General features: G+C 39.9%; 1 long non-coding RNA gene across 3 annotated transcripts in view; it reads right to left on the bottom strand.

Moving 5' to 3' along the window:
* The window catches only part of LOC119617063, a 102573-nt gene that overhangs the window by 57910 nt on the left and 27268 nt on the right, over positions 1 to 17395 (bottom strand). For all 3 annotated transcript variants that reach the window (XR_005233231.1, XR_005233229.1, XR_005233230.1), the window contains one exon: positions 15458 to 15568. This is a non-coding gene — a long non-coding RNA (uncharacterized LOC119617063). The remainder of the gene's footprint in view (positions 1 to 15457; positions 15569 to 17395) is intronic.

Genomic DNA, 17395 nt, shown 5'->3' with positions numbered 1-17395 from the left:
CTATTTCTGAATTGAGAAAGCTCCTCGGATGAGAAGCGAAACGTCTTCAGCTACAGAATAGAAGTCCAGTTGTTTTTGTTTTTTAACTTTTTTTGAATTTACCATGGCCTGGATGACTGAGAATCTACACCAGCTTACTGTCTCAGTGTTTATCAGTGAAAATGGAAGCAGAAAATTTAAGTTTTGTTAACAAGAGGACCGCTTTGAAAACACAACTTTTTTTTAAATTCTGGAGTGATGCTGTCAGAAACTGGAGCCCCACATCTCACAGGAGGAACCCCTGAGCTTTACAATCATGTCACACGGTACTCAAGGAGATTCCCATCAGGACTCTTATGCCCCTTTTCCACTAGCTCCACTTCAGAAGCTCCACTCTACTCGGCTCTATAAAAAAATGCATTGCGCTTCCACTGGCCAGTTTGGTCGAGAGCAGAGGAACGCCACCTTGTGTTGCAGGGGGGCAACCGAAACTTGGCATCATTTGTGGAGACAACGGGGTCAGTTTAAACAATTAATTACAACGCACTGAACCCTTTAACCCACAGGCTATCCATATTCACGCATTCATTGCTATTTCCTGCCTTGTTCGAGTACCTGTGTATGGCACTGGATACATCACACTTCAGAGTGGTCATGGAAAAAGCTTTTTCAATCTTATAGTATGGTTTTAAAATTAGTGCGAATTTGTATAAATGTGAGACTCTGAAAACAAACACCTTATTTAGATTTATGTTAGCCTCAAAACACTTTATTCCCCCTTTAAGAATATTCTATGGTTATCGCTGTCAGGATAAGTGGTGGTTGAAGGATTTGGACCCAAAATGCAGGCACACAAGGAGCTCAAAAGTAAAACTATTTTATTTTTTAAAAAGATACAAAAACACATTGATGGCATGGCAGCAAAGACAAGACAACAAAAACTTACAGACTGAGGGGGGTGAGAGAAGGGCACATGAGGAAATCCAGACAGCGCATGAAAGCAACAATGAGCCAGTGAGAAATGGAAGCTCAGGTTATATGGAGTGAAGGTGATTAGTAAGTGAATACAGGTGACTGATTACAAACGAGGGACAGGTGCAGATGGGTGCGGCAGACTGACAGGTACTGAGCAGAGGACAGGTGACTAATGACAGAAGACACAGAGGGCACAGGGAGCAGAACTAAACAACTAGCATAAAACTAAATGCAGGAACAATCCAAAAAATAACAGAATTGCAGAAACAATAACCTTAATACAAAATAAACTCCAAAAATAACTCAAACAAAAACCCAAACCCTGACAGGAGTGGCTTGGTTTATAAAGTGCTAAAGAAATGCAAAAATAATTTTGCATGACACTGTAAATGTAGGTCAACAATAAGTAACATTTTTACATTAAAGCGCCAACGATTTGACCTGTGTTACATCTTTGTTTCATCAGTGTCTGTGCATCAATACAAATGTGCAAACCACAGAAAAAAATAGATATTTTATTAATGGTATTGTGGTGCTTAGTGCTGTCCGCTTACAGCAAGAAAGTCTCTGGTTCCTATCTCAGCTGGGCAGGCCTTTTTATGTGGTAGTTTGAATGGTTTTCCAGTGGCTCTGGGTACTCTAATTTCCTCTCACAGTCCAAATTTATGAATTGTTTTAAGCTAATTGGTGATTCATAACTGACTATATGTCAGAGTTTAAGCCTGCTGTATTGTTTGCCTTATTTGGCATCTTGTCCGGAGCGCCTCTTGTGCTACTGCAGCTTGGAAAGACTCCAGCTCCCCTGCAACCATGGACAGAGAAGCAAGTATGAAAAATTAATGAATCTTTGAACAAAATCTCGTGCTGAACAGAGAAAAGGAACTTGGTTGAGGCAGCATTCATACATGAGGAATAAAAGATGAGTTAATGCAAGAATATGCAACAACTATGCTTCATGTGACTTGCTATTTGAAAAGATTTACTGGTGTTGGCTCAATCAAAGAATGATGGACGACTTGGGAAATGTTGTCAAAAGAGGTGCCCCTCTACCAGGAGTTTCAGTTTAAATACTAACATTAGTAACAACCTTCAAACATCCGTGTAAGAGCAGAAATAGCATCCTGTTAACGGCAAGAAACAATCTAAAGGAGGTCAAAGAGAATGAGGATTAAGAGGGCCGATGAGGAAGGCAAGATTATGATAAAAGCTAGGTAGAAATAGAAGCAAATTCAGAGAGATGAGGGCGCATTGCCCTGGTTCACTGAGTATTGATCTGATGTCAGGCACCAGAAGATGGATTTTGAACAACCCCCCCTCACTCCCCTTGTCTTCTTCTCCTCCATTTTCCTCCTATGTTTCATCCTACTCCCCCAGCTCCCCACCCGGTTCTTTCCTCTTCAGTCACCCAGGAGAACGTCAGTATCCTTTGTTTCTTCTCATCTTCCTTGTTGTTTATTGCTTCACCATCTCTTAAGGTCTGTCCACTTAGATGCTACCATATCTATATATTTGCCTGATCTGTTGTATTTTTTCGGTCAGGGCATTGTCTTCAAAACAAATGACATGGGAACGTCAGATCTTTTGTTGTGTGGGTGTACTTGGCTCACAAACCAGACAGAGCCCGACCAAGGCAATATATGACTTTCCGGTTGTTATGGTTACCGTAAGCGTCTGGATTCAGTGAAGTATATTTGTTTGAGTTTCTCGCTCGTAAAATCGTGGTGTCTGTCTTCTCACCTCATAGCTTCACCTACTCTCACAGGAAGTGTGTACAGATGAAAACAGACCACCTACTGCACAGTCATGTTATGCTAACATGACCAAAACCTCCATCGCTGCTTTGATCTATAAATTTGACAATGATTCGTCTTGGTAAACAGGTGAGCTTTTTTTTTCTATACGCACTGTAATGGAGGGGTATCATCTCTTGGCTCTCTCTGAGAACACAAACGTTTGAGCGTCGAACACCAATTTTGAAGATTGAAGATGTACTAAAGTGGCAAAATCCACTTTGGAAGTGGGTCTGCTCCTGCAAGCCATTATTAGCTCATCAATGTGAGCTGAGTAGGTGAATGATAAAGGTTAGCAGGAGGGTTTCAAATTACATTTTATCATTTCAAGCTTTGAGGCTACCTTTTAGATGGCTAATTTTTGTGTTACTAATAATGCATGGTAAGTGCAGCCTTGGGAAAATGATAAAATTTAATTCAGTTTTAAACTGTCCTACAAAAAAAATAAAACAACACATTTTGTTTTTTTTCAAGCAGGTCATTTTGCCTATATTTATATTTGTCCAGTGTTCAACTTGTAAGTTGGAAAACTAGTAAGGTTGTGCTCAGTGAGCAGGCAAACTACTATTAGAAATAAAAGTCAGTAACAATAAATTTATCTACATTGTGATCATTCAGACATTGTAGCAACAAATTCACTAATAGTGGTTGAACATTACTGTGTGTGACTCGATTACTTAGGTACAAACCAAAAAGAGTGAAAATAAAAAACCTTTATTCCTGCAGCTATCACAACTTTTCACGTGGGTGTCAGACATATTGGATTTTCAAGTCAGGGCTGGAAGTCTACAACTATTCTAGTCAGAATTCCAACTTTGGGGTTAATGTTTTCAACTTCGAACTCACAAATTTTGACTTTGAGTACAAATAGCATGCAGCATTGTCCACACACACACATATGTACACAATATCATACTGCAATGAGAATATTACACTTTTTTTATCTTTTACAGATCCACACCAAGGAGAAGGAACTAGTGGCAGGTGGTGTGGAGATGAGGTAAAAACATAGGCACGCATCTGCAAGTGTAAACACATAAACAGATAATCAGCAGAGTCTAAGTCCAAGTCCTGAGCAAATGTTGCATCCTGCAGGCTGAGAGCACACAGGCTGGCTCAGCTCCAGATGACACGGGAAGATAAATGGCCAGAGCTATAAAAGGAAAGACGAGATGTGAGTCTTTGCAGTTTTACCCGAGCAACATCCAGATTTACATGTCTGCAGGTATAACAGAACAAACAGCAGAAAATAGAATGGAGGAGAGGGAGAAAAGGAGGCCGATATGGTCATGGAGAGAGGGGAAAAGAGGTGGGGATGGCTGCTTGGTAATGATTCTGCAGCTACCGTGTTCTCTTCTGGGTAAGCAGCATTTCTGTGTGTGGGAGGAGGGATATTCTTGATGGTTTCTGATAAGTCAGTATCTCACTGGGCTGCAGCTGTGACTCAGAATTATGAGAAAACAGATTTTCAGTTGCAGGCTCACTGAATTTTAAGCGTTGGCAACCAGTGCGGCCATGTTTGCACAGCACAGTCTTTGAAAAATACAACCTAGTTTTGTTTGTACTGCTTGCAAAACTATTCTAGGCCACGCACATTATTTCGCTGCCCACCTTCGCCCACATCATAACCGCCTCCACCTTCTTTGCACCCACCTTTGCCATCGCCTCCACATTTATGACTTTATTTAATGGTTCACTAGCTTTTCAGCTATTGACCCTCAGAATTATAGGAAGAGACTTTTTGGCTGCAACTATCACTGGTTGAAGCATATAAACATCTCAAGGCCAATTAAACGAAGATATATTTAATTTACTTGACATAAACAGCCCTAACAATCATTATGTATTTTGTATTTATCAGTGACTGCTTTCATGTCTCAAATACAGCAAAAGTATACTAGTGTGTATAATTTCTTTTTACTATGATTTTTGTAATATTTGTAGTTTTTGGATTATTTCACTTTAATTACAAGATTTTCCCCATAGAAATGCATGGAGTTCTCTAATTCTTTCAAACACATTGTTCTCTCTGAAATCTGTTTCAGCACCCTTGCTTTATTTACTCTACGATTTTGCTCTTTTTAGTTTGTAGCTACTGTCATGCAAATTTTGAGCTTTTAATGACAGTTTTGCTTATTTTAGCTTCCATTTTGCTTGTTTTAACAATTCAGCTAATGATTTACTCTTTACTAAATTTTAGCAAAGTCATTTAACACTCATTCATCCTGGTTAAACCTGGAAATTCGGGACTGTAGCCTTAAATGTTTCCTGTCATAGTGGCGCTCCCGTGCACGTGTTAAAACACAGCTGCGACTCACACGAGACAATGGAGAATCACTGTGAAAGTTTTGAGACATTTTGGAGAGTCTCTTGCGAATGCCGCTTGCCGTCTAGTCCTGAACAGTCACCACCCAGTTGGGTACTGGCTTGACAAGGTGTGTTACCTATTTGTGTGTGTTGTTTTGCGCCTTAGAAAAGGTTTTACAGGGATCACACGCAGGGTTGTGATGGTGACAGAAGGACAAACTGATGACAGGATAGCAGGATGTGACACACACAAGAAGTAACCAAGTGTATGGTGGCAAACCTCGACTGCAAGACACTGCTTTACTCTGATGTAAACCTTTATATTGAAATCTGTGAAAGCTGCAATGCACTAAATATCACACACTGTAAGACAGCTTAAGCAGCTTAGGGCGATATTGTTTGTTTTCATGGTTCCAAGCTCTTGAGCTCACTGGATCAACAAACTCATAATGTATAGGTTTTCCCACCACCCTCTTTATCTCTTTATCTCCTCATCAGCATTTCTCCTTTTTTAGCCCTCCTAGTTTTGGCTGTAGTACAGAAGCCTCTCTTTATTGTATGTTGTTTTTTCCCTTTATTTTCATATTTGTGTAAAATTGTATTCATAAAAGTATGTGAATCCTGATTTATATGTGTGTGATTGCAGTACTTTTTTTGCATGACCATATACCCCCAGGAGCCAAATAAACCCTGGTTGACTTAAAAAGTTGTAAAGTTGCCTTGTGACACCACATCTCAGTTGTTAAGTCAATCGAAAGTCGCCCTGGGTGTGACGTTTTCTAATGCAAGCCCAAGGAAAAAAAACAGGAGAAATGGGGGGGATAGAAAAGAAAAAACGAAATCCACTTTGGTGTTTATTTGCTTGTTTGCGTGCATAAGCTGGCTGGGTTAACAACCGAGTCAACAAGCCGAAATTACTCAAAGCGTACTGATGTTTGCATTCAGTGTAAACTACTCAAGAGATTTCGGCAAAATGATGCACACAGACAATACTAACATTGTCACTCACAGCACTCAGAAGTCGTCAGTGTCGTATTTTTGTGTAATAGCTCTGCCGCAGCTTTCACATGACACCAAACCACACCTTGAAAATCAGTGTATTTTAAACATGTGACTGATTTCTAAATGCTGTGTTTGTTCCTGTGGTTCTGCCTATTGATTCTATTTGATGCTGAATGACTTCTTTATCAGCTGCAGACATCCAGACTTTGACACACACACACACACACACAGTGAGCTGTCTATTGGAGGCAATTTTGAAGAAGAAAGCTAAATCCTCTGCTATCTGTTTTGTTGCATTTGTCTCTGTAACAACTAATCATCCTCATCCATCTTCCTGACATTAAGACAGGAAATTAATTATAAAGCTGGCTTCCTGTTTAATGAATCCACAGACACACAAACACACATATGCATTATAATCAGCCAGCAAAAGGACAAAAACATGTCCACAGGGTTGGCACATTATTTCACAGCTAATGGAATCCACTAAGCTCGGGTGTTGATTGTTTTAAATTGTTGTTTTGTTTACAAAAAAACATGATGGCAAATCCTCATTTTGCTTAGATTATGATTACTGCCATTACTGGGACCACTTGGAGCAATGGGCTGGTTGGAAAGACTTATTTACCCAAAAACGAACCTTAAAGCAATAGTTCAGATGCTTTAAAGTGGAGTTCTGTGGAAAAGCTATGAGCAATAAACATTTCACCTGTTGAAGACAGCTCTTTGAATAAACTCAGATTGGATAAACAGTTCAATTTTGACCACATTGACAGGTTAACAGCTCGTCCGAGCAGATCCGAGACCAAAGTGGATTGCTGCCAACTTAAATGGTAAATGGCCTGCACTTGTATAGCTTTATCTTGTCCAAGGACCCCAAAGCGCTTCACACTACATTCAGTCATCCACCCATCCACACAGTGATGGTGGTGAGCTACATTGTAACCACAGCTGCCCTGGGGCGGGCTCACAGAAGTGAGGCTGCCATTACACTGGCGCCAACAAATCCTCTGACCACCACCAGTAGGCAAGGTAGGTGAAGTGTTTTACCCAAGGTCACAGCAGCTTAAACGGATGGAGTGGGGGTTTGAACCGGCAACCCTCTAGTTAAAGGATAAACTCATACCTCCTAAGCCACTGCCACTATCTTAAAACAACTTTAATCTCAAAAAAATTAACAGCAGACTATTTCACTATATGAAGCTTTATAATGCTAGCAATTCGGCAACACACAATTAATTTTATTGAATTCTGTTGGTATTTGAAAGCACAAATAGCAGCAGCATCACGATCACTTCCGCTGCATCCTGGGCAACTTCTGGGAGAAATACCAAATAAGAGTGAAGCGAGTCATGCTAAGACAGGAAAATCAAAAGATTTTCTCGCTTCACTCTTATTTGAGCCGACTTGGTTCTACACAATCACAGCAGTTTCCCATTTCACTGAGTGCTGCCTTAATGTGGGCGAGTTGTCATAACGTCACAACCCAAAACTTACCGCCAATGGGTAAATAAGAGGAGTCACAAAACACTTGCCGTTCTCTGCCAGGGTTTCCAAAAAGGTCGTGGCCAAATCGAGGCCACTTTCCCTCTGCCGGTCGGAGCCCATAAATCGAGTCCCTTCGGTCTAGCTCCCTCTGAATTCTGTCGTCAGCCAACAAGCATGGAAATGTCTTCACTTCCTCATATCATATAGTGCCACGGTGTTGGTTTACGTGTTGCCATTTAATGAGGTTTTTTTTTTTTTTTTAAGTAAATAAAAAACGCAAAAGCCGCTTTAATAGTGGGTTTCTTGTGAAGAAGACGCTCTCATGATTGACGTCGCTCTCAGGCCAATCAATGGCCTGCACTCTGCTGATGTCAAATTTTCAGTTTGACCCGGCTTGCTCAGAACCTTGGTTCTAAGAAACAAGCTGAAAGTGGGCGAGACCACCAAATGGAAAGACTCTGAGCCGGCCTGAGTAGGGCCAAGTCAAGCTCATTGAAAAGGGCCACAATGTTTCTGTTCCAGTTTGAAGTGTTTTTGGTGTTTCTTTAGTTTCTTGATTCTTTGTGTTTTTGTTTTTCCCATGGCTGTAGTTTGTCCTCAGCTCCCTGTCTGTCCTATCGCATACACCTGTCATTCATCAGTAATCTTCTCAGCTGCTCTCGCTCAGTAATCAATCCTTCTTGAGTAACTTGTACTCAATTTTACAGTCATATACCAGTGACTAAACACAATAAGATGGTTCAGTAGTTTTTGTCTTTTTTGTGTTAACTTAAAACAAAATAAAATCATATTGGTTGTACTGGAAAAGTTAAAACATGCACTGTATATGGTTGCAAAAGCTGGAGGGCTTTTTTGCACTTTTTTTCTTGAAATAACTGCCTCATGGCCATCCCTTAACAATCAAATGTAACTGTGAGCCACTAGCACAAATCACCTCTAATCTGATTTAACAAGCTGGAAGTGTGCTGAAGGATTTGCAGGGAAAGACGAGCTGACAAAGATGGGAAACAGCAAAAAGAAAGCAAACATTTGAACACACACAGACAGAACCTTACATAAGGATATATCAAGAATATGAATAATGTAATGTCTGTTTTCTATGAATAATTCATTGTTCTACGTGTGTACTTTCTGAGCGAACGTAAGAGTTGTGTGAGTGATGCACCTTTTGAGCTGGTGGATATTCGGGCATGTTTAAATCTATGTCTACGAGTGTGTGAGGAGAGGGAAAAAAGGATCAAAGAAGACCGGACAAACACGGGCGAGGAAGGGTTCTGAGGATTCACTTTGAACGTTCAAACTGAGCAAGAGCGAGGAAGAAAAGGGAGGAGGAGAGCAGAAAAACAGTTAATCACTGAGCCTTTTTTTTGCTTGTCCTGTTTATCAAAAGTTCAATCCATGAATGATGAAGACCTGATTTTAAGCCCATCCTTCATGTACCTCCAGGAAGGTTTTCAGTTTTCCAATTACAAGCTAAATATCACCATATTTACAACTAATTAAACCGAGATTTTCTTTTTGTCGCTGTTCTGAAAAAAACATACAACAACACCTTGTAATGACCCTAAATCTTACATTTTCAATCAGTCATTTAACAAATGCTACCTCTGTGATAAAAATGACCCAGATTTAAAAACAATGTATTATCCTAACAAAACAGACTCCCTCGTGTTTGTCGTTTTTTTTGTTTTTTTGTCAAGTATGGTAGTAACTTCTTTGCGTCCACATAGAACATGTTTTTTGGACTTGTCAGTCGCTTTAGCTGCACAAGTCCAATGAAATAATGGTCACACATATAGATGTCTTCAAGTTTTATGTTGCTTCTCTCCTTCTTCCTATGAAAACTACAAAAATAATAATAATAAAAAAAACATTCAGGCTTTAACATGCTTCAACTTGTTTAGGCTTTATGCAAGTATTCATTATTAAACAGTCCCAAATATAATAGCGCCATAGTTGTACAATAAATGAAATAAAGTCCACAAAAACACATTATATTGTCCCTGTAGAGAAATATTGACATCCTGAACAAATAGAAACATTTACTGTGTGTAACGTTTGAACCAAATGCAGATAATCATTAGCACTACAGCGTTCAACTAATGGGTCTACAGTTTACACTCAGTCCAATAATTGGTATAACCTGCTGGTCCGTTGCCTCTGTATTCACAAATAAAAAAAAATTGGGGTGATTTCTCACCAGGAGTTTGACACAGCTTTTGTGTCCTTGTGTTTGAGGACACAAAAGCTGTACAAACAGTGCTGTTCAAAAACTCCTGCATCATTCCTTGGTTCCTAATGTTTTGCTTCCAAAGAGCCAAATGTTTGAAGTGATCTTGATCAAGGTTTTTTTATTTGAAGGTTTTTGGGACCATTTTCAGAGTAGTGCTTTAAGTTGTTTGTTAGGCTGCTCAACACTGACCTACGAATCATTCAGGCATTAAAAGTCTCCTAAACTCAAGGGATGAACCATTGTTGTGGCTATGCTAACAATTTAGCAAAGACACAATTTTAAATTGGACCTTTAGGTACTCTGTTACGAGTAGTTTGTCATGTAATCTGAAAGTGGATTAAGACATGGACTGTTTGATGGTTATACTGCTGAATTAATATATTTTTCCAGAAAATGCTCCAACAAATAATAAACAGTGTCAAGATGCGTTATTCTCCTGAAGAGACATAATCAACCTCAAACCTACTTTACAATAATGGAGTAGAAAAAGTGTCTAGAATTCAAATGTACATCTCTGTATTTTCCATAGACGTAATGTGGTTGATATTGTATGGGACATCATTCATGACTGTTAAAATGTGATTGTTTGTTTTCACACAGTTATCTTTATATGTGTCACTGGACCTGGACCAAACACCTCCTTTCCTAATACAGATTTGTGATCAACCACTTAAACAGAATACAAAACTTGCCATCCCAACGTATCCGCATTCATGCAGATGCATGTTGATATGGAGAGGCTTTTCTCGTGTGCGCACGGAGATGTAGAAGTGCACACATTCTCCTCCACCCACATATGAGCGTTACAGACAAACAAAAACCCACAAACGAGAGATGAGCGATGCTCTTCCATCTGGTCCGCCGACTGCCGTGTGTCATAACGATCGCAGGAGGATAACACGAACAAGGAAAATAAAATGAAAAAAAAACACAATAAAGAAAAGCACAAAGATCAAAGTGTGAGTGCAGAAATGTGTATTTGCGTGAGCAATCTTCTCCCTCTGTGTAAAGCTGTATTTACAGATCACTCCACACAGCAGGTCCACGAGAGTCATTTGTTTTTGTTGCTGAGCTCTTTTGATTCCAAGAACATTTTGAGACACTTCTGAAAGGGAAGACTATGGCACTCCCAAAGCTTTTTTTACCCATTTCTTCTGCTCCACTGTGCTGAATAATGGAAAGAACTATAGACATCAGAGTCATTCGGGGTTCTTGTTCTTTAGCTTTTACACTCAGGGCTTCTTGTGAAGGTCTTGCGGTACGATGTGTTGATGAAGAGGCTGTAATGATGAGCAAGTGAGCACTTCAGCTGTGCTACCTGCTCAGTCAAACAGGAGGCAGCAGTCCCAGTGTAACCTTCAGTTGCCTTGACATTAGAAGTGTGGATTACAGATGGGGGGCATTTGGCATGGTGGATGAGCACACAAACCATGCACACACACACCCAAACACACTGCGATTGCTCTCAGGAGGAGAGCTGCTGGTCAAATACATCCAGCTGAGGAAATCACCCCACTACCATATGTCACCCCCGTTTCCATTCGCCATTAGTCTTCCTCACTCACTACTCCTCAGACTACCCATGCTCATCATTTGTCAAACCATCCCTCACCTAGTTTTCTTCGGTTCTCCAAAACTGCTCCCCCTCACTACTGTAATAACATCATCTATGTGCAACGTGACACCACGTCAGCAGGACCACTAGAGACATACTGGAAGTAACCTGAGAGGCTAATAGTCTGTGACTCTGACTCCCAAAGCAACAGTGGTCTGTTAGTTCAAATGCCCATTCGCTTGGTGGAGAAAAGACCAGAAAAACATTGTTGAGCTTGTGCTTTTTTTTTGGCGCTATGACTTAAAACCATCAGCCAGAGTGTGGATGGTCTTTGCAAGGTTTTGAGAATACCAAGGGCTTGCCATTATACAAAACAGATATACAATATTTTGAGAACACAGTCGCAAGACTGTGGTGGTTTATCATCGTGGTGGGTCCAAGGTGGAGCGTGGAGGAGCTTGGTTGCTATGTATCCATGATTACAGTCTATGTGTAATGATGTAGCATGGTCGGCTAGATTTTTAAGCATTACTGGCCTATATACTATGGTCCAAATCATGACAAGGTCATGGAAACAACCTATTGCAGACGTGATACCCATGGTGGTAGTGTTGTGTGTTCTGGACTGTAGCTGCATTATGACAAGGTAAAAAAAAAAATAAGTCGTAGATGTAGCTGTATACCCAGTGAATATTTTGGGAAAGTTTCATTAAAATCCTAAGTTTGTGGATCTGGGTCTTGAAGTTAGGTCTATCTTTTTGTCTCAGAGCCTCACAAAACTGGTGACACAGCTCCTAATACCTTAAACAGGGAGGGTACGGCGAGCGCAACTAAACAATCCAACACAGAAATGGCTGCAGTGATTGATATTTGTGGCTCATGGAAAAGGTTCAGCAGGTTTCGCCTGTGAAGGGTGCTGAAATGAGGGCTGATGGAGCTGATGTGTCCTTTTAGAGGAAGAGGGCAGAGTGGGATGAAGTATCACACTTGCTTTCTTCTCCCTTTTGTCCAATTTGTGACCATAATCTGTTTCAGCATCACTATGGAAACTGAGAGGCCATAATCAGCGTGCAGCATAAAAGCAGTGCCTGAACAAAAAGAAAGTAATGAAGGTAAAGGCCGGAAAAAAGACTGTTAACTTCAGTTAGAGACGGGGAATGAAAGTGCAGGCAATGATTTTGCATTGTTCAGTATGAAAGATTGGCACAATTAAGTGTTGGATTTAAGTGCAATTTAGGCTCCTTGATAATTTGAGAGTTGTTATTTCTAAGACAATAAATGTGAACCAATCAGTCATCTCTAATGGGAATGTGATTGGAAGCACTTCAGAGAATAAAAGCTAAATCAGCGTTGCGAACACTTAAATGCTTTTTCATTGGCCGGGATAATCTCAACAGGGCCGGTGTTGCTTTGTGTCTCGCTTTTACAGTGCACTCAATGTTATCAAGACATAGCTTGCGTAAGACTCAAACATGAATTAAAACGACTGCCTCTCAGCCACACTCAGCTCTAAGGAGGATTCTGGCTGCACATCATGAGGTATGAGTAGGAAGGTGTTTCAGGACGATGAATTTTAAGCTTTGTTTTTTTTTTACTCCCTCTTCTGCTGGATTTCTGACCACTACTGCCCACTTGCGGCGTTTCTGTCTTTTTCATGCCGGGAACCTACAGTCTCATTTCTTTTTAACTGTTTCCAGCATTGTTTAAACAACTCACTTCTGCAAAATTATGTTTCAAGACTTTGGGGAACGCCACTAGGTTCACCACCTGAGTGAGAATGAATATGTTGCCAGCAATGCAAAGACTTAAACAATTTCTGCAAAATCTAGTGGTTAGACTTGATATGAGACTATTTTGTTTTCGAACTCTAACTTAGGCCACATTAAGGTTGTCATGACTACATGTTTAATTGCATGTATACAGAGTGGGTAAGTGAAATATACAGGCCCTATACTACAAAGCAGGTTCAGCTTAACCTGGGTCTGGTAAAACTAACCCTAACAATGAGGAATTGTGCTTAGTGGTGCTACAAAGATGGTTACCAGCTCGATAAGTCAACCCAGGATTTCTGACTTTGGATCTGTGTTCATGTAAACCAGGTGGAGTCAGGTCAGAGAACCAATCACAGTCAGGACACTGGGGAGGAAAATAATATTAAATAAATACAATTTAAAAAATATATTAATAAGCGTACCAACACTGCTGGCAGATTATTAAAGCAAAAGTAGATCTAACCATTACCATGATGTTTTTTAATTGAATAAATGAGCCGCAGGTGCCGCCTGTTGTTGGACGTGAATGTTTTAGCCTTATTTCTTCAAGTGTAATTCAGTATGTTTAAAATCTATTTGCATTAAATGAGGAACAACGTTAAAAAGAAAGGTTCAATCCAGTGAGTGAGTTGTTTAATAAATGAGTAAATTTTCTGTCAACCAGTCTCTATAACAGCGATTCTCAAAGTTCGGGCCCCAATCTGGATCCAGACTGAAAAGTGTTCAATCAGGACCCAGCTCCCACGTTATATTAGGAATTTATTAGTACAATGCAATAAAATGTATATTTTCTACATTTAAAATGTGTTTTATTCTCATCAGGTAATTGTTACTTTAGTAAAGTACAACATTATAAGGTTTTTTTATCTTAATTCGAGATTAAGATATAACCATGGCTTTATGTCAACATTAGGATGCTAGCTAAGGGTTAAAAAGCATCCGCGTGCAGCCCTGCAGGTCTGACAGAGACCAGTGTCCTCTGTCTGTGTCATTATTATCAGCAAGGCAGCAGAGAAGGAGGTGTTGGAGCTCGTCGCCGTGGCGTTATCTAAATGTGCAAATAAAGGTAGACTTCAAAAACCATGAAAAATACGAGACCCATGAGGCCGACTTGCTCAGAGATGTTTGAAGTCTTTTAGAGTCGAAAGCCTTTTTTGCACTGAGGTTTAAGCAGCTCACTAAAGGCAAACTGTGCCATTTTTCACACTAAGTTACTCTGTATTTTAAGTGTCTCTCGGGGCATCTGTAACTTTTGCCTCAATCATTTCAATGATACTGTGTCTTGTTGCCTTTAAGTTTAGTTTATTCAATATGTTGAGGCAAACAGCGGCATTTCTTCTGGTTGTAGGCAAATATAATAAAGGGATTAGCTTATCACTAGTTGACCAGACTTTTGACCTTACCTTGTTAACGCATGATTTTAATGAGCCTTTCAAACATTTTGTCTCTGTAGAAATGACCATAAACAAACAGGCAGTCTGGTGAGGATGAAGCCTTCTGTGCCCAGATGCTCTCATTTTTTATGACTAAACAGCAAGGAAAGTATTTATAATTTAAAGGTATTTAGTAAATAATAATATTAGTCCCTAATAAACAGTCGGGAGCAAACTTGAGAGTGATCACCTTCTGTCTGCTGAGGTCTCTCTCGTGAAGATGTTTCTGAAAGTCAGACATAGTGTTCAAACTCCAGGAAAGAAAAAAAATCCACCAGTGTCTTATTTTATTTAGTTGCTCTTTTTTTCTTTGAATTATTTTAACCCTGCCGTCAAATTGACCCAAAGTTTCAAGGGCTTCTCTACCTCTCTTTGTCTCTCACCCTTTTGAGGGCTTCGGGAGGGTTAAAGACATTGATTGAATTCTTTTAAAGCCATTCATTGGTTTAGGGGTGATGCTTTGTGTGTTAATCTCTTGTTCAGAGAAGCAGGTTAGGTTTCCAGCATTAACAGTAAAAGAGCCAGGTAAAAATATAACCAGCTTCAAGGCGCAGAAAATCCTGAACTAACCCTGAAGTTAGGTTAAGCTAAGCCTCTAATCCTGCTCTGTGGTACAGGCTCAGGACAGATTTTACTGCCAAGTGTGAATACTTGCACTCGAACTGTTAACTTGTGACCAAAACAGCCAGGATGCTTGTTGGTGTCAGGTCTGAATATGACCAATGTGGTGTTTTTATTCCTGTTTATATCCAAATATTTCTTTTTCACACATGCTTGAATGTGAATCAGTTACACCGAGGATTGGTAATGACCACACCCTAACTGGTACCACTGGGCCACAGCAGTGGGTTGCCAGATAACCATAAATTCACCCTTTCAGACGAATGGGCAAGATGATGAAATACGGACAGACGCCCCCTCACCTCGGTGAGCAGATCGGTTCCACAGCAGGACACACTGATGTCCAATGCACCCTGGGGAGGTGTGTGTGTCCAAGTATGGTCATGTGTGACAATCTGGCAGCCTTCGACACCCTACAGAGAAGGCCAGAGGAAGAGACGGGAAGGAAGGGAAGATTAAATGATGGTCTCAAACAGCATGATGAGAGAATTAGTAGGAGGAGGAAACTGAGGGGCGGTAAAGAAGAAGATTAGTAAAGGGCAACATAATGTAGAGGAACTATTAATGAAGTGAGAAACATTAAAGAGGCAATAAATAAGGGAAAAGGGTGGCGAGGGGTGTGTGTTTCGAAAAAGAGGTTTAAATGGGGTGATGGGTGGATGAGGTTTAGTTGCACTGTTGAGGTGGCCCCTTTCTTTGTTGTTGTCTGGGTTGGAAGAAGATTGTCATTAAAGTTCTGAATAGCCACTTCTTAGTGCTACAAAAAAAGCCTTCAGTTCCTGATGTTTTTTTTTGTTTTCTTTTTTGCACTCTAAGCCTCTCTCTAAGACTCTAAGATTTTTTTTTTTCATTTTACATTTTTACTACTGTCTTAAAAGAGAGCTGCTCAGTCTTCCTTAACATTGATTTGTACAGCAGTTTTAAAATTATTACTTCTGATTCTCAGAGAGCTTTAAATGTGGGCTCAGGCCAATTGAATGTTTGTTATTAAATCATTCAGGTGTTGTGTTAATGATTTAATCAGGGTCATTATCCTGTTTGAAGGTGAAGTTTTACCCAAGTCTCAATCATCAATTGTAGAAGAAATGTAGACATTCGATGGGAACACAGAAGTTGAAGCTAGAACAGGACTAGCTTCCATGAAGGCTGGTTTCAATACAAATTTAAGCCCTGCCCCCTCCATATAAAACAAACAGAACATAGCCAAAAAATATACACCTCAGATCATTTTTCTCAAATGTTAACACTTGTTGATCCATATAGTTTCTACTTTGCTGTTATATGTTCAAATATTTATTCTTTTAAGTTTAGTTGTAGTTAAGTATTTATGCCTAAAAGTAAAGCCAAATGACACCATGACTGTCTGAGGGAAGTTGGAGGGACAAGTTCTTCCATTTTATATATATATATATATAAGGACAATGCAAACAGTTTTTCCTCATATGAGTGTATTTGACACTCAAAGTAACGGCTCCAAAGACCAGCCTCAAATAAATATCGCAACAGTTTGATGCTTCCACCATCTTGCTTCGCTGTGGGGATGATGTTCAGAAGGAAATGGGTTTGAGCCCCATTTGCTTTGATTATCAGTTCGGCTCAAACCAAACTTAGTTTTACATGTTAAGGAAGTCTTCCAGTTGGTGAAATGCGAACATATTTTTGTGTGTGTGTCTGTCTCCTTAACAATACCGCACAAAGACAATTTTTGTGTCTGTGACTAATAAGGATGTATTACTTTTGCATCAGATAATGACATAGAAGAGGCAACGTTGAACTATTTGTGCTTCACATGTTTGGTCTCAACGAATTGTGGACCATGTCCCAATGTGGCCAGTCCTTGACACACTGTAAAGAATTACAAAAACATATTCACCTGAACTGGGGCTGTGGTAAGGGTTCCTCAAATCACCACGTCACATGAGGACATAAAATAAACATAAAAGCTGATGCCATATTTGGGTATTTTAGGGGAATCAACAGAAATAAATAACAGTTTTCGAAAAATAAATGTAAATATGTCTGCATTTAATAATGTGATTAAAGTTCTATCCAACTCTGCCTTTAAATAACCCATGGAGAGGCACAGACCTTTTGAGGATACATTATAGTCATGTCTAGACAGCCTCTGTTTGCAAATGCAATTTTCTGGTGGATTTTACACTGCTGCTCTGACCTTTTACTCCATGTTTGTTTTATTATGCACATGTCAGTGTTGACCCTGTAGATGCATTCATAGTATT

The sequence above is a fragment of the Kryptolebias marmoratus genome, linkage group LG5, assembly GCF_001649575.2.
Source record: "Kryptolebias marmoratus isolate JLee-2015 linkage group LG5, ASM164957v2, whole genome shotgun sequence".
Classification (NCBI taxonomy): domain Eukaryota; kingdom Metazoa; phylum Chordata; class Actinopteri; order Cyprinodontiformes; family Rivulidae; genus Kryptolebias; species Kryptolebias marmoratus.
This window is presented reverse-complemented; position numbering and strand designations above follow the sequence as displayed.